The 25985-nt window shown below is 46.4% G+C and overlaps 1 protein-coding gene across 1 annotated transcript in view; it reads right to left on the bottom strand.

Moving 5' to 3' along the window:
- The window catches only part of XXYLT1 (xyloside xylosyltransferase 1), a 186170-nt gene that overhangs the window by 81644 nt on the left and 78541 nt on the right, over nucleotides 1–25985 (bottom strand). The gene's annotated exons all lie outside the window — the stretch shown is intronic.

Genomic DNA, 25985 nt, shown 5'->3' with positions numbered 1-25985 from the left:
TAAATAGTGAAGAAGAGAGAGCAAGTACTTGGTACCCAGGAGCAGACTTGACCTCAGTTGTTTCATTTGCTAAAATGGTCATGATACTAAATAGATGAAAAGTGTGGGAAACACCTTACAGGAGTGGTCCCCAACCTTTCTGGCACCAAGGACCAGTTTCATGGTCAATTCTTCCTCTGACTGAGGATGGGGTATGGGAAGGGTGATGAGATCTAGGTAAGCAATATGCAACCTAGATCCCTGCCATGCACAGCTTACAGTAGCATTCCCACTCCTGTGAGAATCTAATGCCATGGCTGATTTGACAAGAGGCAGAGCACAGGTGGTGATGCAAGTGACAGGAGTAGCTGTAAACGCAGATAAAGCTTTGCTTGCTCCCTTCCCACCCCCCTCATCTCCTGCTGTGCAGCCTGGTTCCTAACAGGTCACAGATGGGTACTGGGCTATGGCCCAGGGGTTGGGGACTGCAGCTTCACAGGCTAGAGCACACCAAGGAATGTAGACACTGGAGAACAGGAAACTCACTACAGCTAGAAGTCAAGAAGGTGGTCTGAGCCAGGCCCTGATGCTCAGCAGTACGGAGAAGTGAAGGACACTCACACCTATCCCAGCCCTGATGGGCTCGCCCTTTGCTCTATAGCCATGTTTTCTCACCTGCTAGCACAGAGCAGTACCACACTCCAAGGGCAGGTTGCTAAGAAGCCTTCTGAGGACAGGGACCATATCTTATGCATCTTGGCCTCTATCCATTCATCATACAGGGTCTGGCATTCAGTAAACACTCAGGAATGTTTGTGAAATTCAATAGCCGTTCTCTAAACTAGTTTATGAAGAAATCACAGCTTACGATTCAAGAAAAGCTGATTCATTTGTTCCTTGTTCTATTTTCTTTGTGACACAAAAACAAAATATCCTACATTACTTTCCTGTGGGGAAAAAAAGTCAGAGCAGAAGAGAATGTAGCTGCTCAGTCCATAGGAAAGTAAAAGGGTGGCAGAACCAGGTTTCTCTGCCCTCTTGGGCAAAGGGCACAGGAGAGGGGTCTGTCCCTACAAGCACGGCCCCTGCTGCCTGGCTGGCTTCAGGGCTCCCTCCCCCGACATGAGGAGTAAAACAACTGCTTTCCTTCCTGCAACTAAAAACAATAACAATAGCAAAGACCCAGAAATCAGGAAAGTTGATAACCTGGGAGTCCGGATGTCGGGAAGCCCTTGCGGCGACTTTGCTAGTCTCTGGAAAGCTGCCCTAACTGCAGAGTAAAGAACAGAGACAGGCCACAGGGCAGGACCTAGGCGCCTGCTACTCTTGGAGGCAGCCCTGGGGATCAGAAGGAAAGAACCCAGTGGTGGCATAAGGTTAGGACACTGTGTCCTAGGGAAAAATGTGCAGAAATGAAACCGGCAGCCACCAAGAGGTCATGGTGGGCCACCCAGGGACAGCCGCCTGGAGCTCGGATAGCACACACTGTCCTGTTCACTTCTCCACTTTCCTTTGGTCCATCTCTTGCAGCCCAGCCTCCTACATCTAGGGTCTCAGGCAGCTCTTACATAAGGAAAGGCCTGAATGAGATAGGATGGCACCACCATTCCAGGTTCTGCTGATAGGCACAGCAGGGGACAAGGGCGTGTGGCCAGGAGGTGGAGTAGTCTAGAGGATAGGTGGTAGCAGTTTTGTGGCATTGACAAGGCTGTGAAAGAAGGGGAGATCTCATCTTTGTGGCCCCATGGGGTACTTTCCATAGGCACATCGGCAATGGCCACAGGGAGGCACCCTTTTCTTGAATGATTTTTAAGTGTCCAGCATTGAATGCCAATAGTTTACTTCCCCTAACTGCCCAGTGTGTTAAGTAATTTCCATTTTTAGATAAATAAACAGAGGCTTAGAAAGGTTAAAAACTATAGCCCAGGATCACACAACAATTAAGTGCTGGGGCCAGGAGGTGAACCTTGGCCTGGTGTGCTCTTTCCAGGACAGCCTAACTCCTTTCTGATCAGAGATACTGGGCTCCGTGGTCACCCTCCCCGGGGCCCCAGTAGTGTACTTAAATGTCAAAGACCTTGAGAAACAAAGAATTCTGGAGCAGAGCAACAAGCTGGCCAAGTGTGGAATTTAAGGAATAGGAACGTCCGGAATTAATGATAATTGCACAATATCACCCTCCTGATGGTAGAGGCGTCTATTCCTTAGTCAACTGTTCCCTTCATCAAAAGCCTGTCCCCTGCTCTAAGTGTTCTCTCTTCTTTCAAGCCATCCAAACTTTACTTACTCTGCAATGAGCAGCCTGAACCCCTTTTTCCCTGGCCCGCCCAGACAGGCCCTGCAGAAGTGATGGCTTCCTACTCTAAGCTCCCCACACAGCTGCCTGAGTCTGGTCACTGCCCCTGTGCACCTATGTCACCACCCCTCTAAAGAGAACACTCCTGGAGAATAGGAATGAGCTGGGAGGGCACAGCTCAGGGACATAAGATGCCTCCAGATAAGATCCTTCATTTTGGCAGAACCTCATTCTTGTCTTAATGTACCCCCAGTGAACCTGAGCACTTTCCTTGCCCTTTACAGACTGGCTAAAAATGAACCCAGAAAGGTCATACACAGCCCTAAGACACAGGAACTTGAGATGCTTTGATATTGTTTATGACTCTTCCATCCCAAAGCACCTTTTAGGAAAGGCTTGCTTAACGTTGCTTCTTTCACTAGGGGTATCACCAAATGAGGTTAACTGACTAGGAAGGAAAGAAGCAGCAACTCCAGCACAAGGGACCCCTTTCCACCAATACAGAACCCTGATCCAGCCACTGCCTTTCAGCAGAGGTGAGAGGACAGTCCCTTCAGTTCAGAGGTCGACAGCACCCCCCTGTGCAGCCTGCACTATCACGTGGGCACCTGTCCAGAAAGTTATTCTGCTGTTATCCCTGGGCTGGTACCAGTCCACAGTTTGTTAGGAACTGGGGTAGCTCTCGGCACCACCTGAGCTCCACCACCTGTCAGATCAGCAACTGCGTTCAATTCTTGAAGGACTATGAATTCTTGAAGGACCGTGAGCCCTCCCATAAACTATGCATGTGAGGGATCTAGGTCATGCTCTCTGTATGAGAATCTAATGCTCAGTGATGGGAAAAGCCTGTAAATACAGATGAAGCTTTGCTGGCTCAACTACCTCTCACCTTCTGCTGTGAGGCCCATGTGTGAATAAGCCAGGTGAATTGACTTTGCCTCTGCTAGAAGATCAGCTGCTTGATATTGTGAATGATGGTGGCTTTAAAAGTATGCTTGAGTCAACTTCAAATTTCTCTATGTGCTGGACTGAAGTCAAGGCAGAACATCCTGAGATTGCCACAAAACCACTGAAAAACCTGTTTCCATTTCCAATGTCTTACCTTTGTGAAGCAGGGTTTTCTGTAGTGACAGCAACCAAAACAGGATTACAGAGTAGACTGGAGATAAGAGAGACACTTTGGGTGTCACTGTCTCCCATCACCCCCAGATGCAACTGCCTAGTTGCAGGAAAGCAAACCCACTGATTCTGCATTACAGTGAGTTGTATAATTATTTCATTCTATATTATAATGTAATAATAATAGAAATGGTGTGCACAGTAAATATGATGTGCTTAAATCATCCTGAAACCAGTCCCGCAAGACCCCAGTCCAAGAAAAAGATTGTCTTCCATGCAACCAGTCCCTGGTACCACAAAGGTGGGGGACCTCTGTTTTATGTAATTATGAAATAAGATGCCAAGTTGTAAATGTCACTGTTGAAGAGAAATATGCTTACCAGGAATGCTGAAATTCATTAGGATGAGATTTTTTTTAAAGGGGCCCATTCCTCTGGCCTTTGGTCCTTGATGTTGCCATCTCTCTGTGGGGCCCACTTCATGGGGAGGGGTTGTACACACAGTACCTAAAGGTATTACAGATACATGGGAGTTACACCCCAGCCATGGCCCAACTGAGATGCCGTGAAATGACAGCAGTGGGAACGCTGAAATCTAAGGAACAAATGAATGAGATAACTGCCAAAGCAAGGAAAAGATGAAATCAATAAAGAATGTCTGAGAAAATGAAGGACTAGGACTAAACCTCTACAAGATTCAAAAGAATGGCCAGTATCCAAGGCTTATTGAATGTCCACTATGTCCAAATATTGAGAAAAGACAACAAAAAGGATGGAGGATGCAATAATCTTAGATAGCAAATATGAAAAGAAGTCCTAATAACTGAGTCCAAACTATCCATTTTACAGAGGAGGAAACTGAGGAAGGGCTTGTCAGAGGTCACACTCAAGCTAAGTGGCAAAGCTGATTCCAGAACTCTCATCTCCTAAATCCCTTGAGTCTCTTAGTCTGCTCACCTTTCCAACTTGGGCCATAAATTCCTAGACAGCAGAAAACATTGTGTAATAGCCCAAAGGTAGTTGTGCACAGGACTAATCAAGCACCCAACACAAGTAGCTGCTAGAGTATCTGTCTACCAGCCCATGAAAATGTAGGCCTGGAGATGAGTAAGTAGTAGTCACAGGAAAGAAATGAGACCTCCCAGATGCACACGCCTTCCAGTCGGCTTTCAGGAGAGAGGACATTGCTCTCCGTGTTCTCACATTAACATCAGGCATGGATGTGAAAGAACAAACAGATCTTTACGTTCTTCTAAGAACACACTTTGAGCTGTTTTAACCTGAAGCAGAGGCAGGAGCCAGACTTAACATTCAAGGCCCAGAACCACTGGTGGGATACAAGTTCAGTGCCCGGTGTTAGACCCACAGTGACCAGCAGAAAAACACTTACCATCTACCAGCCCTTCCCTGTTCTAGGTAGTCCCTCCATTCCTGGAAAAGTGTTTGCCATTGTATCCAATTAGTTCAACTCTCCAACCAGCCCCTCAAACTTAAAATTCCTCTCATGGTATTTGTTTAAATCACAAACACAATCACCGAAGTATCGCTGTGCACCCACGTTGTTTTCTCAGGTGGAAGGAAGCCTTCCTGTATGTAAGGAAAAGTCCTGTGTGGGCACCTGGTGTCGCAGGAACACGCTTGTGCCAAGCATTCTCCTTGGATGAGCTCAACAACCTGATGCCCGCCAACCTGGCCTCCTGATAGATAGGAAAACCTAGAAGAGCTTCCAGAATTTCTATCTCATGGGTTGGCAGGTGAAGGACTGGTTTTCATAGGGAATGACAGTTTGGCACACGAAACTGACTTGAAGTATTTCAGGACGTGGAAGAGTTGCTGCCTCCAGGGTACAGAAGGTGGTTAAGGGGTCTTGGCCATAGCCCCTAACTACAAGACTGATAAATGTCTAACCACAAGACCGGAACCCCTGAAGTACTTCAACCCAAAGGGGGAAAAGACACTAAGAATCCAGGGAGGCGTTCTGGCCTGAGATGTATTTCCATTTGAACTTCATCTCCAGGCCATAAAGTAAAAACTGTGGTACCACCTTCACAGGGGAACGTGTCTGCTCACCCTCATCATCTCACACTCCATTTGTAGGCTAAAGAAATGGTGCCACTTGGCTCGAACAAGCTGGAAAACAAGGACAAGCTCCAAAGTGCTAGCTCACAGTTCAGCTCTCAAACCTTCCAGACCCCGTTCCGCTTATCACTGCCACAGTCCTGGCAGCAGTGCTCAGGAGCGCCTGCCTGTCTGGGGGGATTGTTTTCAGAACCCCTACTAGGGTCTGAGGCCTGGCTGGCAGCTAATACCTCTACATGACCGCTCCAGAGAGGGCCACATTCACAACCTAGCACCAGCTGGGAGATTCCCAAATCAACATTCCCCTGTCGAAACAGGCTTAGGACAACTCATCAGCTTCCAATTAAACCAGCCACAAGCATGTCATCTGACCAGGGGTGAAATTACAACCCAGAGTGAGTAATTAATGATACCCAAAAACAAACAGCAAAAGGAAAAAAAAAATCCCAGGAAAAAGAAAAAAAAAAAAAGAGCATCCTTTCCTCTCCCCTCCCTTCTCCTATACCCCAAAACAATTCCTGGCAGACATATCTTACACACAAAACACCATGCGACGAAAAGAAAAGATACCCTTAGGTAAGCACCAGGGCTACCATCCCGGGAGACCAAACAGGTCTTCTGGGAGGGGCAGGTTAACCATGCAAGTGCCTTCTCTTTCTGCTTTGAAACAGCTTCAGAGCTTCGCAGAGATAAATATTTATAAGACATCAGAGGGCTTTCACCACAGCACATGAGCCCAAGCTTTCCACCAACCAGGAGAGGGTTCGGGGGGAAGGGGAAATTATGACAACACCAAGCTATGTGACTCCAGCATCATGAGACTGAGGACCTGGAAGCAGCTGCCTGGAAAGGGGACTGATTTTCTCATTGTCTGTTTTGAAATATCGCAGCAATTTGCCACCTGCTTTATCATACTCTGGTGCTGTTTAATTGCTGTTCAGCAGCACCTCTGGCCTGCAGAAGCCAAAGGGCAACTGAAAGGGGTGGAGATTTCCTCTCACAGTGAGAGGCTCGTGACCCTGGAGAAGCTGTTTTGAGGCCCACGGGACAGGCAGGCTTGCTGCGCCACACCAGCCGTACCAGATGGGCTTCTCCTGTCCGAGGCCCCAAACAGTGATGGACGGCTATGTCCCAGAGGGGATCTGTGGTTGGAATTGGCGATGGTGCTTCTCACATCCCAGCTGGGCCTTTCCCTGTGTGTCAAAGTGCACTTACCCGTTCTATTTGAAGGGCAAAGCCCAGCTGCCTGGCAGCAGGCAAAGTGTGTGGATTGGGGTTACAAAAGAACAGAGCAGAGCACCAAGGGCCCTGGCCGGAGCCACAGATTCCTGAGGCTCCTCCAGCCCCATCAGACAAATGTTCCCCCTCTAGGAGCAGGGACAGGATGTGAGTGTGCCAGACCCAGGCGCATGCAGAGGGCTTCATGTTTACTGACTCAGCTAGTGAACCTCCATTTCCAAGCGGGTGTTAGCATCTCCCATTTTCAAATGAGGAACCTGAGGCTCAGAGAGTTTTGGCAGTTTGTCTGAGACAACCAACAGGGGAGGGGCGGTGTTGAAAGCAATCTCAGATTAGTTTGCTCCATCCATCACATGCCAGTTCTGAGAAAAGCCTTCAGACAGCTCCGAAGTTACTTTTAAAATCCCATTATCTTTAAAAGAAGAAATACTTCCACATCCAAAGTGAAAATAGCAGACAGCTCCAAATCACCTCGGGGCAGTGACTGGGACGTCCAGAGGCAGGGAAGGGTCCCTGGCTTTCCATGACACCTCCCCCGAGACCCTAATCCCCAAGAGGCATGAAGACTGTTGGGGTTCCTTTTCACTGAGCAGAGACCAATGGAGAAACTTCTGAAAGGAAGGGTTTACTGCCACAAAAGTACATTGGAAGGGAGTTTGTAAAGACAATAGCCAACGTGTGTAAAAACGTTATCCTCACTGAATCATCTAAACACTCTATAAGATTATTATTATAGTAAATACTAGTGTATCATATATTAGTAATAGTATTTCTATCTGACAAATGAGGAAATCGGAAAGTGCCCAAGATGATGCAGCCAACAGTGGCCAAGTGATCATCCCACTCAAATGGACTGGGCTCTGACGGCTGGGGCTTGCTGACTGCCACGCAGCTGTGCCTCGCAGGCCCCTGGACAGCCAGGACATAGCCGCGCTCAGTTCTGCAGGCTCTGTGCAGACAGGAAGTCCCGGAGTCTCTCCAGGCTAATCTATGTTTTCCACATTAGCAGCCTGCCCCCAACTCTGAGGGAGGCTGGGGAGGGAAAGGAAATGGAGTTCATAAGAATGATTTATGCAACCTGTTAGCAGCTCTGGTAAAAGGTTTTGGGGCCAGGAGGTTGAAATTAATGACCACAGTCAGTTTTATATATTCAGTCTACAGTAAACTCTTTCTTATAGCCCTGCTCACCCCCTCTCAAGATGAAGCATGGAAAACGGTGTTAGCTGTGGCTCAGTCCTAACACTGTGTAACTCTCAGCTCCCATGTTGTGGACAAAACAAACTATCAAGAAAAGACACTGATTTTTTGCTTCTGCGACAATGTTTCCTTCATCCTCAGCACATTCTGTGACAAGTTATAAATCATATCCTTTAAGATAGGACAGAGTTTACTTTGAACTTGGCTGAAAAATAGTCAGGACTTACAGAAGACAACACAAAACACTCAGTGTAAATTTTCTTCTCACTTCTATTGCTAGTATGAAATTACAGCTCCTGTGCTATAGGGAAAATGGAATTACAAAGCTAATTCTGTAATTTCTGTGGTACAGACATCCATGGCCCCTAGTGGCCTTTCCATATTTGGGGTTTCTGTAGTATCTACTCTAGACTCTACGTTTTTTGGTCTCTAAAAGCTTAAGTTCCTATTCCTACCCAAAGCAGGACCACATTTTGACTTTGTTCACCTTGGTTAGTCAGACGGGTCTTTCCTCTTCACCAGGGATTTCTCACAGACTCCTGGGAGCAGAAGGTGGAGAGGGCAGCGTCCTTTGCAAAGAATTAACAGATATTTTCTGAAAATAATGATACAGCTACCAATTGGTTGCCCCATATATCACAGTGCAAACTTTTGAGGTTCTTTATTGGAATTATGGGAGCTTCTATTTCTAATCTCACATGCCTCTGCCTTTCCACGTTCCACACCGCCTCCCTCTGGACTGGCATCTGAGCCCTGATACATTATGGATTCAACGTCAAGTCAGGAAACTAACAAAGGCTTCATCCTATTGCCTGCGGCTCCCAACCCCCACACCGTGGCCTGACACACGCTCCTGCCCCTGGGCCCAGCACCCTGTTGTAATCTGTCCATTGTGGCCTGTCCCTTCCATTTACTCTTATGACAATGACAATAACACAACTAAAGCCTTTTATGTTCATGGTATGTTGCAATGTTCAAATGCACTCCCAGCTCATAACATTCTTCCCCACGCTTTAGCTCATTTAATCCTTATAAAAATGCTAGGGGATCAGGTACATCCATGTGGATTGGTTTAAACTGCAAATATCAGATCACTTCCAGTAGCAGTGGTTTGAACACATACATGACCACAGCTATGCCATCTAAGGACTTATCAAAGATCCAGGCTTCTTCTGCCTTTCTACTCTGCTATGCTAGATCTGGTTTCAATCCTCAACATACCTCATGGTGCAAAAAAGCTATCAGGGCTCCAGCCAACTTGGCTGCATTTCAGGCAACAGAAAGGATGAAGGAGAAAGGGCACCCTACCCTTCTTCTTCCCTACAATGGGGCAGATCCTTTAAGCATTCTTGAGATCCCCACATACGAAGATAAGTGGGATGGGAGAACAGCCCGCTTCTCAGCAAGGGGAAGAAGTCTGTCCTCTGGCATGGTCCCTAACTTTCCCCTGGGGGCAGGGGGGCTGCAGGGGGTGGGGTGCTGAGGAAAGGGTAGTCCCCTCATCATTCCTTATGCTCAGAAGTGTACATCACAGCAACTTCCAAAGAGAAAAACCAGTTCCTCCATTTTATGAACCCAGAAATATCTCTCTGAGCCTGATATATGAAAAACTACTCATTCCTTTACTTTTTTGTGGCAGGAGGGGAAAAATATATGACTTTAATCTTTTCAGTGGCAACATCTATCACAGTTTGCAAACTGACTTGCCTATGGTCAAAAAGCTCTTAGGTCTTCTGTCTACTGAGCCAGGGCTCCTGACGAAACTTCATGTTACATTATTAATATTCATATTAGATTTTAGAAAGAGATTGACTATCTATCATCATCCACAAAATGATGAGATGCCTTTATGTCGACTCAGGTTATGTCAGGGAGACGCTTCTACACATTTTACCCCATTTAATTCTCCCAAGTAGGGTTTATTGTCCCGTTTTATAGTTGTCTCCTCCATAAGATTGAGTCGAAGTTTCACGGCTGTCATTTCTGTCTGATGTGGAGACGAGCCCCTCTTGTTATTAGTCTCAGAAGAATTACACAGGAAGGCTCCAACTTGCATTAGTCTCAGAAGAATTACACAGGAAGGCTCCAACTTGCATTGAAAACAGACTCACCTGCCCATGGAGCAGGGGTCCCCAAATATTTCACCACCAAGAAACTCCCTTTTTAATTTTTCCCCATAACACATTCCATAACGGAAAAGATTCTGTCTATCAATCTTGTGTCTTATCAAACTTAAGTACCAATTAATTCACTTCCCTATTTTAATTAAATTTTAATTTCATTTAATTCATTAACTTAGTTTTTCTTCTAATGAAATCAATTTGAGTTATCTATTTTAATCTTTATCAAAGACATAAAACATAATGCCAAATTGACAAAACTGTAGCTGAATGCAAAAAACAGAAAGGTTTGAGTTCATAAATATTTCGCACTTACTAAGAAGCAAGGACACTTTCGTAACAACAGCGCAACATCAAAGTCAGGAAATTGACATGAATACCTCAGTACGAGATTGAATCCAGAGTCCCATTCAAAATTAGTCAGGTGTCTAAAAAAGGAAACAACAACAAAATTTCTGGTCCCAGATTACACATAGTTGTCACATCTCCTCAATCTGAATTCCTTGGTTTTCCCTCATCTTCTGTGACCTGGGACAATTTGAGGGGTACAGCCCCATTATTTAGTAAAAGGCCCTTCAGTCGAGTTTGCTCAATGGCTCCTTGGGGTTAGGTTCAGGCTACGCATCTTCATCAGGACATCACAGAGGCGACGCCATGTTCTCACCCTTCACGTCGGGAGGCTCATCGTGTTGTCCGCCTCACTACTGCCGATGTTAACTTTGATAACCATAAAGTTACTCTTTTTCTCTTTGTAACAACAGCATTTTGTGGGGAAGCACCATGAGAGTATGATAATGCCCTATTCTTTAACACATTTTTGCCTGATGATTTTAATAGCCATTGATGACTCTTGCCTATATAAATTTTTACCATATTTGCTGCCAGCCAGTGATTTCTGATGCCTTTGTTCCCTTTCTGCTTCTTAGCCGGCACTCTGCTGTACAGAGCTGTTCTCTGGGCTCACCCACGAATGGCAGGTTGTGCCGTGCAAATTCTTCCCTGCCTGGCAGGCCCTGTGCTGCCTGATGCAAGGGACTGAACAAGGAGGAAGTGCCAGAGGTGCTGACACTGGGGCTTCAGGTCCGTCAGCCACATGCTCAGGGTGGCCATGGCCCTCCCAGGAAACCTCCAGCAGCCCCAGGCTAGAGGGCCATTATCCATTCTTACCTCAATAAATAAACAAGTGGTAGATAACCGCACGTCAGAGCTCACACTACAGCCCCTTTTCCTTTCCCTGTTTTTGTTCAAACAAGTGATGCAATGGGCTTTACCTTATTCAATGAAATGTGAACTTGGAGATTTTAGGTAGGTGTGAGTAGACAGGGCACCGGGTTAGAGTGTCAGCTTGTGGGCCTGGCTTTGCCACTATGTCCAGCCATGCGCAAGCTACTTCCCTTCTGGGCTCCCACTGTCCTAGACTGTGAGGACCAGGGGTTTGAAACAGACACTGCGACCCCTCCGAGCCCTACCATCCTATGATTCTGAACAGATGTAGCCCCTTCCCCTCACTCACACCCTTCTGCTTATTCTCAGAACAGCACAGACATACTCCAGGCACAGAAGGTCCATATGCCAAGCTCAGCTGTGCCTAGTCAAGTGAGCTACAAAGTCCCTACTATGTGCCGAGCACTGTGCTAAGTGTGGAGGCTCAGAAATAAATGACCTATTTCCTAGCCTCAAAATGTAAACACAGTAGGTAGGGGTTTCATTATTTATTCTCTGCTACTGCCACTGCTGTTTCCATCTTTTCCTGGCCCTGAGGATGGCAGCCCTGCTCCCTGGTCACCCAGAAAGCATGGGGCAGGGGTGTCCTGATGCTCAGTTTGTGGGGCCTGCAAGACAGGGCCATGCCAAAGAGAAAGAGGACCACACTAGAGTGGGGGCCATGCCACAAAGGGGGCCACACTGGTGCGGACACACTAGAGAGGCCCACGCCAGCCAAGGGTGGCCACAGAATTGCTTTCCTACTTCTGCACCATTCCTCATGATCATTAATATGTCCACATGGAAACTAACATTTACTCAGCACCTACTCTGTGCTAGCCACTGGGATACTTTTAAGTGCCCCCACTTTCCATTTTACAAGTCCTGAAAACTCTGGCTCACAGTACCCTACAGCACCTTGTATAGGGTCACACAGCCAGTGAGTGACCCTGCAAGAAGGCAGGTCACCTGGCTCTAGAGCCTGAGCTTTTCGGCCTCTGTGTGCTCCCTCTAAACAGGCTTACTGCCAAAGCCGCACAGCCCCTGCTCTGGTTATCTGCCGCTCTGTAATAAACCAACCCAAAACCTGGGGGCTGAAAACAACGAGTTATCACCCCTGACAGTTCCGGGGATCAACTAGGCTGGGCTGGGCAGCTCTCCTGGGGATGTGGGGGGCATCTCGTGTGGATGCAGTGAAATAGCAGCAGGGCTGGCAACCTCAGCCAACATCCAAGGCAGCTACCCAGACTGCCCACAGCAGGTGCCAGCTGTCGGCAAAGAGCTTAGCTGGGGCTGTCCACCCAGGCACTTTCATGTGGGCTCTCCCTGGGGTTTGGACTCAGTCCAGCATGGCGGCTGGGTTCCAACAGGGAGTCTGCCAAGAACGAGCATTCCAGGAGCCCCAGGCTGAAACCACAAAGCCTCTCGTGACCCAGCCTCAGAAGACATGCAGCATCAGTTCCACCATATCCTATTTGTCCAAAATAAGTCACAGAGCCAGCCCACACTCAAGGTAGGGAACAGTACAATGACGTGAATGCTGGGAGGCACTGTTCATTCCGAGGTCATACTTGGAGACTAGCTCCACGTGCCCTCACTTCACTGTGGAGTTAGAGACGGCCCCTGACATGAGATGGCTCAACTTACAAAGTTTTGACTTCACAGTGGGTTTATCAAGGAATTAAATGTATTTTAACTTACAATATTTTTTACTTACAACAGGTTTGCTGAGATGTAGTCCCATCGTAAGTAAGGCATGCCTATATTTTAAATTTCCTCCTTACACTTTTCCAAGTTTTCTACTATATCCATACACATTTTAATCACTGAAGTAAATTAATATTTAAAAGTATAACTATATAATATTGTAATATATTTTACAGTATCAGCATGTCAAATATATAAACATACTTATGTGTGTATATACACAAGCACACATATGAAACTAGATGAAAATACGCTAAAATATCACTGTGGTGATAAATGTGCAATCATTTTTAAAATATTTTTCATCTTTCCAAAATGGACATGTATTGGTGTTAAATAAAAACATTTTTAATGATTCACTATCTCTAGAAAACACCCATTTTTTAGGCAATATATATGAGATTTAGGGCATTTTGCCATAACTTCAACTTACTTTAGGATTCCTTCTCAAGGTAGCCACTAGCACTGATTTTTATAATCTTTTTCCTAAGCCAAGCCCATCTAGAAACTGCTGCATCCTTCCTACTTCACCACAACGTGGCTACCTGGGCTTCCAAACACATTTTTTAAAGCAAAAGTGAACGATAAACCAGGAATTACTCTCGCCTAGTTTCATTTTCCTCTCACATATTTAATTACATTTGTGCTACATTTTTTTCCCCCATTTCCTCTTGCCAAGTACATCCTGGAAATCCAGGGCAAACGGCAGGTGCTTTGAGTATCTATAGTGTTTAGGAAAAACCCCAAGTCTACTGGGATGAGTGTTTCTTCCAGAGGCCAATTTGTATTCTCAGAGCTCCAGACCTAAAGAAACTCAACAAAGAAAGAGGCAGGTGAGGGCAAGAGGTCATGGACAGGAAAATGCAGTCAGCCCTTTGTGTCTAGGGAGGTCACCTGAAGCCCAGCAATCCCCCTCTTGTCAGAATTAACTGACTATGTAAACCTCACCAGGGACAATGCTGGCTGAAGGTGATAAAGTTGTCACTGCCTAAGAATGCAGAGACCATCTAAACCTAACACCAAAAGCAACCAGGGTCCTTCCCTCTGAGTCACAGCCACCAAAAGACACAGGGGTGTGCCTGGACTAGAGACTTCTGGAACTGAGTATGGAAAGAGCAGAGTACCTGGGCAGGAGACACCACAGTGGGCCTGAGTTCTTCTGGCAGGCCAAGCCTTCCCTACGGCTGCAGGATCTAAACAGCCAAGCACCGAGGTCTATTAGCAGAGTCTGCACGCATTCACAGCAGAGGAGGCATATTTGTCCAATCACTCAGTGCTATTTTTACCCGGTCACTTTCCATCCATAAACCCAAACTTGAAGTTTCATTGTTTCGGGTAGATTAAGAAATCCAGCTTGGTCTTTCTTGTGGTTTAATTTCCTGCATGTTTGTATGAAAGAAAAACTTTGGCATGTTCCTATGAAAACATAAGCATTTTAACCTCATCTTGGCAGAATGGTGTCCAGAATATCAGTGACTCGACTGTACGCTAAACCTACACTGCTCTGATGACGCAGGATGCCATGGCCTGCGCTTTCTCTAACCGGAGCAGGTAGATTTCCCCAGGTCTGTGTTGATGGGTCTCGTTCCTGGATGCTAAGTCGAGCAAATACAGAATACTCTAGTCTAACACCAAGAAATGAAATTGCCTCCGTGCAAGAATTCATACAACAGCTATTTGCAACTTGATTGGAATCATTAGTGATAAGCATGCAGGTACAGAGTTTGGTACCTGTCAGGGACAGAAAAGTGGAACAATCTTAAAAGTATTTCCAAATGATTTTAATTATAAAGCCAGGCATAACTGTGGTCACAGAAACACTGCACATGTGCCAAAGGAAAAGAGGAATGTTTCTTTTCTGTGTGAGCTAGTTCAGTTTTTGTTTTCTCTGTAAAACACTTTCATCTTCATCCATTCATATCTTAGGTACAGTCGTGATGGTTGGTAACCTTAACAGCTTTAATACAAACAAAGTTGGTCAAAAGCACTGCTAGCTCAGGCAGAGCTGTGATTTTCTGCTCAAGGATAAAGCCCTTCTCCTTGTCAAAAGAAAAACCTGGAACTGCCCCAAAGTCTCCTTCTGTACCTAATGAGAGGCGTGAGATGCTGTAATAAAAACAGAAAAGAAATGTTGCTAGAAGAAATGTTTTAGTCAGGAGGAAAACGCCCCCAGGAAGCTGCCAATTGCCATGTATAAGCATAGCCCCACGTCTGTCTGGGTCCAGGGGGCGTACCAAGACCCTCTGAGCAGGCTTTCCACCACCAGGACTGGTGCCTGAGACGCACAGCTGAGTTCTAAGACACTGGATGCCTCTCCTGTTCATGACTAGCAACTGTATTCTTTCAATCACTCAGCAGATACCTATTATGGCCTACTGTGTACTCGCCACTGCAGATAAACCAGGGGAAAGACAGGCAAGGGTCCTGCTCCTGTATGTACTGACTAGCCAAGGTGACCGAGCAGCAGTGGGTGCTGTGAACAAAACAAACTAGAGTGATGGGATGGAACGTGAGAGTGTGAGGGGCTGCTGAAGCTGGGCAGACAGGGGTGGGCTTTTCAAAAAGCAGTACTTGAGCTGAGACCTGAACAGAAATGCAAAGATTTGGAGGAAAAGAGGGCAAAGGGAGCCACGAGTGAAAAGTCAGGGAAAGCATTTAATACACTCAAGGGCAAAGGGGTGTGGGCAGTAGGGTAAAAACAGGGCTGAAGGAGAGAGAGAGGCATCAGAACCCGCCTATCGTTGTTTATGTGTTGGTTTCCTATTGGTATTGAGTACATTGGATACTTTTTTCCATTCTTGAGATACTTTACCAAGAAGAATATATAAGTAACTATATCCTCCCACAGGAAAAAAGTGAGAGGGAGGGAAGGGGGAGAAGGGAGTAGGGACGGTGGTTGACAGGATCTCTCAATGTGCACAATGTGTGTCCAGCATCACACGCACACACCCCAGACCTCAACTAAACTTTACCTTAGAATTGAAAACAACGCATCCTAAACATTTGTACTCTCATATTGATTAGAGATTAAAAAAAAAAAAGAAAAAGAAAGAAAAAACAAGCCTGGAGAGCCGGGCAGGCACCTGACCCAGCAGGGGTTTGGGGTAGTAGCGAAAGATGGAGTAAGCCAGGCTAGAACCAGCACAACACAGCTGGTCTGGCCCTGTAGGGCCTACGTGACCTTCACCTCCAGTCTCCTACTCTTAGTATTTTGTCATTTAGCTCCCAACCTAAAAATGCCTATCTTGAGTAGTTTAGGTAGATTGATTTAGGATATTAACTTTTTTTTTTTAAATAAATTTATTTCAGGTTAATATGAGGGTACAAACAACTAGGTCAAAATATTTGATTTTGTTAGGTAGAGTCCCTCTTGTGGTTATGTCCCATACACAAAAGGTGTGCCAAACACCCCCACCCTGTGCCCATTCAGGGAGGGCACCCCAACCTCCTCCCCCTCCCCTTCCTCGTTACCCCTCCCCCCCAACTTGAACTGAAATGAGTTTTCCCCCCATGTGGACACGCCATCAGATCATTAGTATTGATGCAGAATCTGTTGAGCCCCTGGGACACTCTGGCCTTCCAGACTGTGCTCCCCCTGCAGGGAAGATGCTCACGCTAAGAGATGTCACAGAGCTCTCCCAATTAGGGAACCACGCCTTCCCCGCGTGTGAGATCCACTGCCTAACTTTTATGAGGCTGGCATCCAAAGACAGAAGGCAAGGCTGCTAGTCCTCAAGGAAAGAACACACGGGGCAGACCTGGGGATCACGCAGTGCATCCTCCCCCAGCACCTCCTGGTTCTGGTCCTGGCCTCGGGTCCCCTTTGTGCTATTTTTTATATTCCTTTGTGCTACCACCTAGGTGGTGCTTGACACTGAATAATATTCTGATTTGTATTAAGAACTTGGCAAAAGAACGCTTCCCAGGGCATGCTTACTGTGTGTCTAAAAACTGGCATGAAGTTCTATTTTTATTCATCAAATCATGTTTTCCCAGTGACTGAAAGTATCACTTCGATTCTTTCATTTTCCTTTCTGGTTGTCTTCAAATGGCCAGGGAGGCTCCCTACTTCTCCAAATTCCCTTCTTTCCACCTCCCTACCAGTTATTTCACCCAATAACTCAGGGTGCAAAGCAGGCTCCAGCAGGATCCTGTTGAAAGGCATCTCTTTGGTAGAGCGAGCATCCCTTTAGAAAGCAGGCAGTGCTCCTGCCAGGGACTCCTCCTTTGGGGCATCAGGGGCAAGGAGTTGAAGGCAATGATCTCCTTCCCCAGAAGGGAAATGAGGAGATGCCGCTGCTGGGGGATCGTCCACTGGCCCTGAGGCCAGAGACTGTGTGTCAACAGGAACGCTGGAGAGCACAGCCTGCGGGTCCCTGGCATGGCAGGAGACAAAGTGACACACTCGGCATCCCTCCCTCGGAGGCGGACAGGCAGCCCAGGGTATAAGGACACCAGGCCATGTGGAAACTTCTCTGGTGATTTTTTTTTTTTAATGAAGACTGTGGATAATCCCATTTGTCAGCTACATATAAACCAGCCTCGTGCCCTCCTCGCTACCAGCAGTCAGGAAACCCTCACGTGTACCACCCACACCCTCAAAGGAAACGAGGCTTTCATTTTTCCTCCACAGAGAAGACAGAGGATGGGTCCTGGGACAAGAAACCACATGGACTCTTTTGCTCACAGTACCCCATTCTTTGCCTTCTTAAGACTTTCACAGTTGGTAATTGCACCTTTGCTTGTTTACTATTTATGGTTGGCCTCTCCCATGAGACTGGAAGCCCATGAGGGCTTGGAATATTAGTGCTCGGCACAATGCTTGGCACACCCAACAACTACTATTTTTAAAATAAGATTCTGAAAAACAAAACCAAACAGGCTCACGCCTATAATTACAACACTCTGGGAGGCTAAGAGTGCAGATTGCTTGAGCTCAGGAGTTTAAGACCAGTCTAAGCAAGAATGAGACCCTGTCTCTACTTAAAATAGAAAAACTAGCCAGGCCTTGTGGCAGGCACCTATAGTCCCAGCTACTCAGGAGGCTGAGGCAGGAGGATTGCTCAAGCCCAAGAGTGTGAGGTTGCTGTGAGCTACAATGACACCACAGCACTCTACCCAGGGAGACAGAGTGAGAGTCTGTTTCAAAAAATAAACAAATCAATAAGACTCTCTTGGAACCAGATTCACTTGGTAAGAAGTTACTCCTTTTAAGAAGCTTAACATCTCCTGGGGACAACCAGGAGATGCTCCACCTGCTCCATCAGCTCTGCACTGCCCCTACTGACTTTGATGTAGCTTTGAGATATTCAGGTGGAGATTCCCAGGGACAGTTGGGACTTGATTCTGGACTTCTTAACAGATCTCCAGTTGACATGGTGGTAACAGACATTACCAGCACCCACCCAAACCCTGCTCTCCTGGTTCCTCATGGTCAGGTGGCCCTATAACTAGTCCCTGGCTCGTGAACTGTGAGCAGACATGATGGGTGTCTTCCAGACCACAGCAGTAAGAAGCTACTGCATGGTCTTATCCTCCCCTCACCTGGAGGCCACCTGCTCCATCTGGTGTAGTTACAGGATGGAAATGATTTGGATCCCTGGGTCATGGCTTGAAAGGTGTTTGCCCTAGACCAGTGGTTCTCAACCTTCCTAATGCTGCGATGTATTTTCATTGTTACAGAGGGGTTGCGACTCACAGGTTGAGAACCGCTGCCCTAGATAGTCACTGCACCTGGAGTGAAATTTACTTGGAAAAAAAAAATGTATCATGCCACTGAGATTTTCAAGGTGTGTTTGTTATTACAGCCCAGCCTGACCTAGCCTAACTCACACAGAAGTCACTAGGGTAGAGGTCACAGTTGATGTCCAGGTGTAGATGCAGTGAGCACACACAACCTTTGATCTGCTCACACACCTAAAGGTATGACATAATTTTGGCAAGAGGATCACACTTCAGTAACCCTAAAAGAAATAAGAGGCAACTGTCCCACCCCAGGGTACATATCATAACTTGGACAGAGGGGGCTATATAGAACGTTTAAATCCCGTCCAGGTGATTCTGATACCTCTGTGCTTACCCTTCACCCCCACAATCTGAGAACTGTTATGAAACAAGAAGCAGATTTTGAATATTCTGTTACTCAGTCTCAAACACAACAGCCCACACTTGTGAACCATCAGTACATACCACCTCCCTGACACTCTGGTATTACACAATTACTTTACCATGTTCCTTATGCTCCCTGAGCTTCTCCAATTCCTCCTGTTCAGAGAGATACGGATGTAGCTGAGGCTGGAGAGCAGGAAGAAGCAGGTCAGTAACTCGTGCCTCACACCACAGCCAGCACTGCCTCGCGCTCACCTAAGGACTCTGAACATGTAACGGCAGAAGTTTGAGGTTGGAACCGACAATATGAATAGCTCAGTAAGGAGATGCAAATGTCACTGTTCCCATGGCAACACTCCTCACCTCACAGAGTACATGCCTACAGGGTCTGCTGGAAATATGACATTAGATGTAGGACAAGGCCAATGGGAGGAACTCCCGAACCTCAACACAGCTGGCTTGTGCAGAATATGTTTGCCACCCTCCCTCTCTGAGCCATCACATTAGTATTACTGGCCAGGAATTCCTCCTCTGTGAGAAGGCAGGGTCCTGCTTACACGAGCTTCGTCCCTTCTGTGGGCTGCCATGGGTGCCCTCCTGCTGAGCTCCTCCTCTTCCTCTGATAGGCTGTGTGTGCAGAATCGCTCATTCCCTCGCAGGGCGCTCTTATATAATTCTAGCATATGCACACATGGCATTATGCTCAGTCATCTGTGTGTCCCTGAAACTTACTCGGCAGTGAGCCCTGCAAAGGGAAGGCCTGGCTCTCACCTCCCTTATCCCCAGTCTCTGGAACAGAATCTGAAAAAGGGCCTCAATTTCAACATGATCTCAAAAGCATGAATCCAAGATTCTTTCTTCAGCCTTATCCTATTAAATATTTCCATCAAGGACTTGTTAGAAGATAAATACACTTACTGGGCTGGCTGAGGTCACAAAACAGAGACACAGAATGGTAAACAGCAAGGGCAAAGGAATCAGTCACTGACAACCTGGACAGGCAGGATCAATGCACCAAACGCAGGGAAGCTTCTATGGGATGCACTCGAAGCCCTGCAAGGGCATCATGCTAAACAATCAAACAAGTTCATGGCCAAGAGAACCACCTTAGCAGTAGCCTCAAAAGTGGGAAGGTGGAAGCATTGTCTACCCATTACAAGGGAGCATATGGTTGCTAAAACTAATTGAACTACATACATAAGATCTGTGAATTTCCCGGCACATTAAAAACTGCATTTCAATAGAAAATAGATAAAAGGAAGGTCCAATAGTCTGACACCATCTTTTGACATTTGATTGCTGGCAGCTATTTAACCCCCCTCCCTTTCTGCCTCACATCTGGGCAAGCTGATGTTCCCTTCTTTGTTCAAACCATGCAAGCCCCTGCCCACACGGAATCCTCACCCCCAACTCAATGGCAATCCCAATCCTTGATCACCCTAGAAACTCCAAGCCAGGGTCCTTTCTCCTTTGTCTTCTCTCTCTTTCATTTTCAGTTTGGGAAGCTTGCCCTGCTCTCCCCAGAAAACCCCATTATGTGGTCTTACATTCAAACCAAATTTTGGGTGGGGTCCATCCTAGAATGTAGAGTAACCACAATAAAGGACATACACAGGGGATCTGATATAACCACGAACCCTGTGTCAGCAGAACACAGCCATCAAACAAACAAGAACTTACACACAGCTACATCAACAGAGGTTCAGAGAGGAGGTGAGAACACGACCTTACTCTGAAATCCCGTTTGCATCTGTCCTTCTCACAGTGCACACTTCTGAAGTACTATGTTCAAATCTGGGCCCTGTATTTTAAAAGGAGCAAAGACTAATGGTAGGAGATCCATGAGCAGGCATCCAGACGGCGAGTAGTCTAGAATCGTTTCTGGTGCAGAACTCAAAAAGAAACAAAGGCTGATCACATCCCCAACTGACGGCTACCTTCAAATTTCTGAAAGAAAGGAACTAGGCTTCTTTGTTGAGGTCAAGAGTTGGTATAAGCATCAATAGATAAAAGCAGGTTTTGCACAATGTAAGAAAGAAATTTTTAAATCAAAACATGTCTGAAGATGAAAGAGACTGCTTCTGGCCATGGCAGCTCCCTGTCATTAGGAGTTCACGCAGTTTGCACTAGACAGCCCCGTGCTCCAGGGACGTCAGAGAAGAAATTCAAGCATTGATGATGGGATCGTACCTTAGAGTTTTTCCAATCCTGAAGTTCTCTGACTCAATTCATCAAGTCTCTTATCCCTGCTAAAAACTGCACTGTTCAATAGCCTGACCAGGAAAGGATACAGAAGCTCTGGGACTGGTTTTCAGTCACGTCCTATTTAAACTCGATTTGAATCCTGGCCAAAGAATCAGTAAACTGCAGAGATCTACGTGAGTGTGCACCACGTCCACTCCAACCAAATAGCTGGAGGAGAAGAGAAATGGTGATGAGACACCAGTCCCAGGATGGATATTGTTAGGTTATAAATTCATAATCAGTTCCAACAGGAAAACCCTAGAAATAGAAGCAAGCCAGTCTACACCTACAGGTAAGTGGCTCCCAACCGGGAACTCGATTATATCCTTCCTGTGAGGGAAGCACAAAAGGGTGATTTCCCAAATCACACTTATAGGAGTGGAGACGTGGCACAAATTTAGAAGCCAGCTACAGTTACAAATGATTTCCTAAGTGTGGCTTTTGTGCCCGGAAACACAGCACTGCACCACCATGCTGTGTGACTTACATGGGGCTCCCATAAATGCCTCCTCTGTGCTCCACCCTGGGTTCCCACTCTCTCGGCCTTCACTCTCTGTCCCCCCCACATAAGCAGGTTCCAGGCCAGGATGCCACACTACAGACAGAGCAGGGCTGGGGTGAGGCTGAGCCGCAGATTCTTGGTAAACCTCTGAGCACTCCAAGTAGTGGCTCCTTAGAAGAGCACCTCGGCCTGCAGCATAAGGAAGGGGGGCAAAAAGGAGAGCAGGAGGGGGGTTAGGGGGTAAGGGAGGCAACCACGCAAACCTGGGATAATCCTGCACACACTCGCCTCTGACTCCAGAGCCCCATATCTGCACTGAAGCCAAGGTGGAGGTGGCACCATCCGTCTGTCAGTAACAGGAGACGTCCCTTCCATCCTGAGGACCAGGCTCATGAGGGCCAAGAGCGAAGGAGCTGCCAGGGGTTGGGATGATTGTCCCCTCAGGCCTGCCTGATCCTCCAGACTTCCTTTGGCTGCTGTCTCCCTTATTCCTGAGCTGTTTCCTGCTGCTTTTCTCATTTTATCAATCTCTTCTGAACAATTTCCTCTTCCTTTTTCTTTCTACAGGGGCCTGTGCTCCTCTTCTTGGCTCAGTAGCCCTTAGAAATAAGTAAACAGATAAAAGTTAGCCACTGAGGCCAGCCCCTGAGACCCTTCCTCTGCCTGATGGGGCCCAGTCTGGCCAAGAGCCCCAGACAGTGGCGGCAGCGGCTGGAGCAGGACGTGCCACCACACGTGACCAGGGTCACGGACGCCCACAGCTCTACACATGCCAAAGGCAGACTGGAATGACACCCCCTTCCTGTACCCCGCACTACACGTGAGGACCCCGTACTGGTCACAGGGTCCTGCTCATAAGGGATTCTCAAAGCTGGAGCCATCTAGACCTTTAGCTAGAAAAGAGTAGTGATGTGGTTCATCCCTACTTGGCGAATGAGGGGTGGCCACAAACGAAAATAGAAAATGCCCAGCTAATTTCAAAGAAGCAGTTCAGACAAAAGATCTAAAGGCAGAGACTCCAGGGTCTGAGAGATAAAGATAACATCCAGGGAGCCCCAGCATATGACCATGGATAGGTGTGTGTTTGGGACTTAGAGCAAATTTTCTCTAACAAAAGAGAAATAAAGGTGTTAATTTATTTTAGAAGTCAATGAGTGAGCCAGCTCTGTGGCTATCAGGTGATAACAACCTCCCTTTTTGCACTGACTGCCAGCTGAGATGTGCAACTGTGCTTGCCTGTCTTTTTCTAGGAGGCCTCGGTGTCCATCCTCTGTGTACTTACCCCTGGCCCAGAGTTTCTATTGGTTTTAGTTTAGTTTTGTTTTGAACTTTGCATTATTTTTGTGAACACCTCAAATTCTCTGAAGACTATGGCAGGGGATTACAGAGTTAGAGCATAATAAATGTCAACAATAATTGTGTGGGAAGGTAACATTGTTTGAGCACTCACCATATACTACTTTAAGTTCTTGCTACATATAAGTTTACTTGGTTATCACAGCAAATACTAAGGTATAATATATTATTATTATTACCCTTAGTTCACAGAGGAGGATCCTTGGGCCTGAGTGGCTAAGTGCACACAGGGGGTATCTAGCAGAGGTGGGGTTTGAACCAACATAGTTCTTCCCCACAGTCTGGACCCTTCACTACCACACTATATATACCTGGAATATGAGGGGAAGAGGAATGAATTATCTAATTAACTCGCAGACAATAGTTAAGCCCCTAAGCCCGATTCTGAGGTGAGTTCCTAACGAGCTTTGGTGTTATTCTTGAGAACCCTGGTGCCCCAAGATCTCCAATAAAATACACTACTACAAACATACTTTCTATCATGGAAGACACCCCACTTCTCCAGTCCAATTCCAAAGCAATACAATGAAAACTGCTGTTTGTTGAGTGCTTGCCTTGTGCCAGACACTATGAAGGGCATATAAATAAGTTAATTAATTGATTAATCCAAGCCCCCTGATTCCTAGTCATCATCTTTCCGAATATCATGCAAGCCACTTCAGCAGGGGTGTGCTCCTGGGCAAGTCACTTAACCTGTCTCTGCTGGGTTTTGCACATTGAAGATGGAAAGACTACACAGTACACCTACCTTATATGGTGGCCGTGTAGATTATGAATTAACACTAAGAAGAGTGGCTAACATTGAATAATCAATCAATTCAGGTCAATTATCACTGCTGCCACTATTACCTGACAATGGCAACTATGTAAGGCAGCCTGCTTATCTATTAAAAGCAATAATAATAGCTTCACTACCAAGGGACTGCAATGGAACATCTCCCTTACATAGGTTCTAAGTCTCAGAAATGAATCAATTAGCCTGCATTCAAACGGCAAGCCTCAGGGCCACAGAGCCAGATGCACCAGATGAGCCTGGTGTATTACACCTACTGCTAAAAGCTTAGAAGCAGCTCTGCAGAGGAGAAAACATCCTGTTTATTTTCCAGGCTCCTTCCCCCCACCTCCCGGAAACCTAGCAATGAGCCAAGGTCTGCTTTCATCATCAAGAGAGTGAGTATCTTAATACAAAAAGTCATTGGTGAAAGGAAGGAAATTAAAAAGAACAAAAGACCTCACATTTTTCATCCTTTTATGTAACATCTATTTTTTTCTCTCTCAATAATAACAATTATCTCCCTCCCAATAAAAGGTCAGAATTAAAATGTTTAGGGTGGGTTGCCAAAACAAGTCCAGAATGCAAAAAGATTTACTGAGAAGCTGCTTCTTCTTCTTCTTCTTCTTTTTTTTTTTTTTGGAGACAGAGTCTCACTCTGTCGCCCAGGATAGAGTGAAGTGGCATCAGCTCACAGCAACCTCAAACTCCTGGGCTCACGTAATCCTCCTACCTCAACCTCTGAGTAGCTAGAACTATAGATGCCTACGACACAACCTCGCTGATTTTTCTATTTTTTAAGTAAACACAGGGCCTCATTCTTGCTTAGGCTGGACTAGAATTCCTAAACTCAAAGGATCCTCTCACTTTGGCCTCCCAGAGTACTAGGATTATAGGCGTGAGCCACCACACCCGGCCCTAGGATGCATCCTGCACCAAGGATGGAAGTATTTCAAAATCTATAGCAAGAGTAAGAAAAAACTAACAATATTATGATAGTTTGTATCATGTTTTCATATACTTTGTTGCTTTCATTTTCTATAAGCTCTGTGAGGCAAATATTATTATCCTCATTTTACAAATCAAGAAACTGAAGTTCAGGAAGGACATATAAATAGTAACATTCATATCAGTTAGTAGTGAAGCTAGAATGAGCTTCAGGTTCGAGAATTTGAAACTCATCACCCTGTTCTATTCATTCTGTCTCCCACTGAGCTCTTAGGACTCAGACCGGGACTGGGCTGTTCTTGGGCTTTCTGAAAACTGGCCTCCATCTGTTGTGGCCATTGGGAGAAGGCCTGGTTCTATGAATCCAGGTCATTTCTAGGAATGACCTAGAGGTCAGGTCATTTCTCGGAATCCTGAGGATGCAAATCCTTCCAGGCCTGGTTCTATGAATCCAGATCATTTCTAAGAATGACCTAGAGGTCAGGTCATTTTTAGGAATCCAGAGGATGCAAATCCTTCCAGGCCTGATTCTATGAATCCAGATCATTTCTAAGAATGACCTAGAGGTCAGGTCATTTCTAGGAATCCAGAGGATGTGGCTTTCAGGACCATTCAGCCACATTCAGCTCTGCTATGGTTGCAAATAGGAAGGAAAAGGAATTACCAAGGAGCCCCAGAATCTAACTGTTACCCACCCAGTCCTCAGACAATTTGGGACTAACTCAGGCCCCACTCACCCTCCCCGCTCCACCCCACAAGCTGAAAGGAACCAGTGTGATGGCTGAAAGCCTAGGAGAGGTAGAAGGCCTGAGACTTGCCAGGGTTGAAGGGCTCTAGAATATACCTGGTGCCCTAGGCCATTTGTGAGGCATCCTATTTTAGGAGAGGAACACAGTCTTAAATTCTGGAATGAAAATCTTCTGTTAGAAGACAGACTGAGTTTATAATCTAGAAAGGAAGAGGCAGTTCGGCGCCTGTGGCTCAAGTGGCTAAAGTGCCAGCCACATACACCTAAGGTGGCAGGTTCGAATCCAGCCCAGGCCTGCCAAACAACAATGACGGCTGCAACCAAAAAATAGCCAGGCGTTGTGGCAGGCACCTGTGGTCCCAGCTACTT

This window comes from Otolemur garnettii, unplaced genomic scaffold, assembly GCF_000181295.1.
Source record: "Otolemur garnettii isolate 467f Iridium unplaced genomic scaffold, OtoGar3 scaffold00060, whole genome shotgun sequence".
Lineage (NCBI taxonomy): Eukaryota > Metazoa > Chordata > Mammalia > Primates > Galagidae > Otolemur > Otolemur garnettii.
This window is presented reverse-complemented; position numbering and strand designations above follow the sequence as displayed.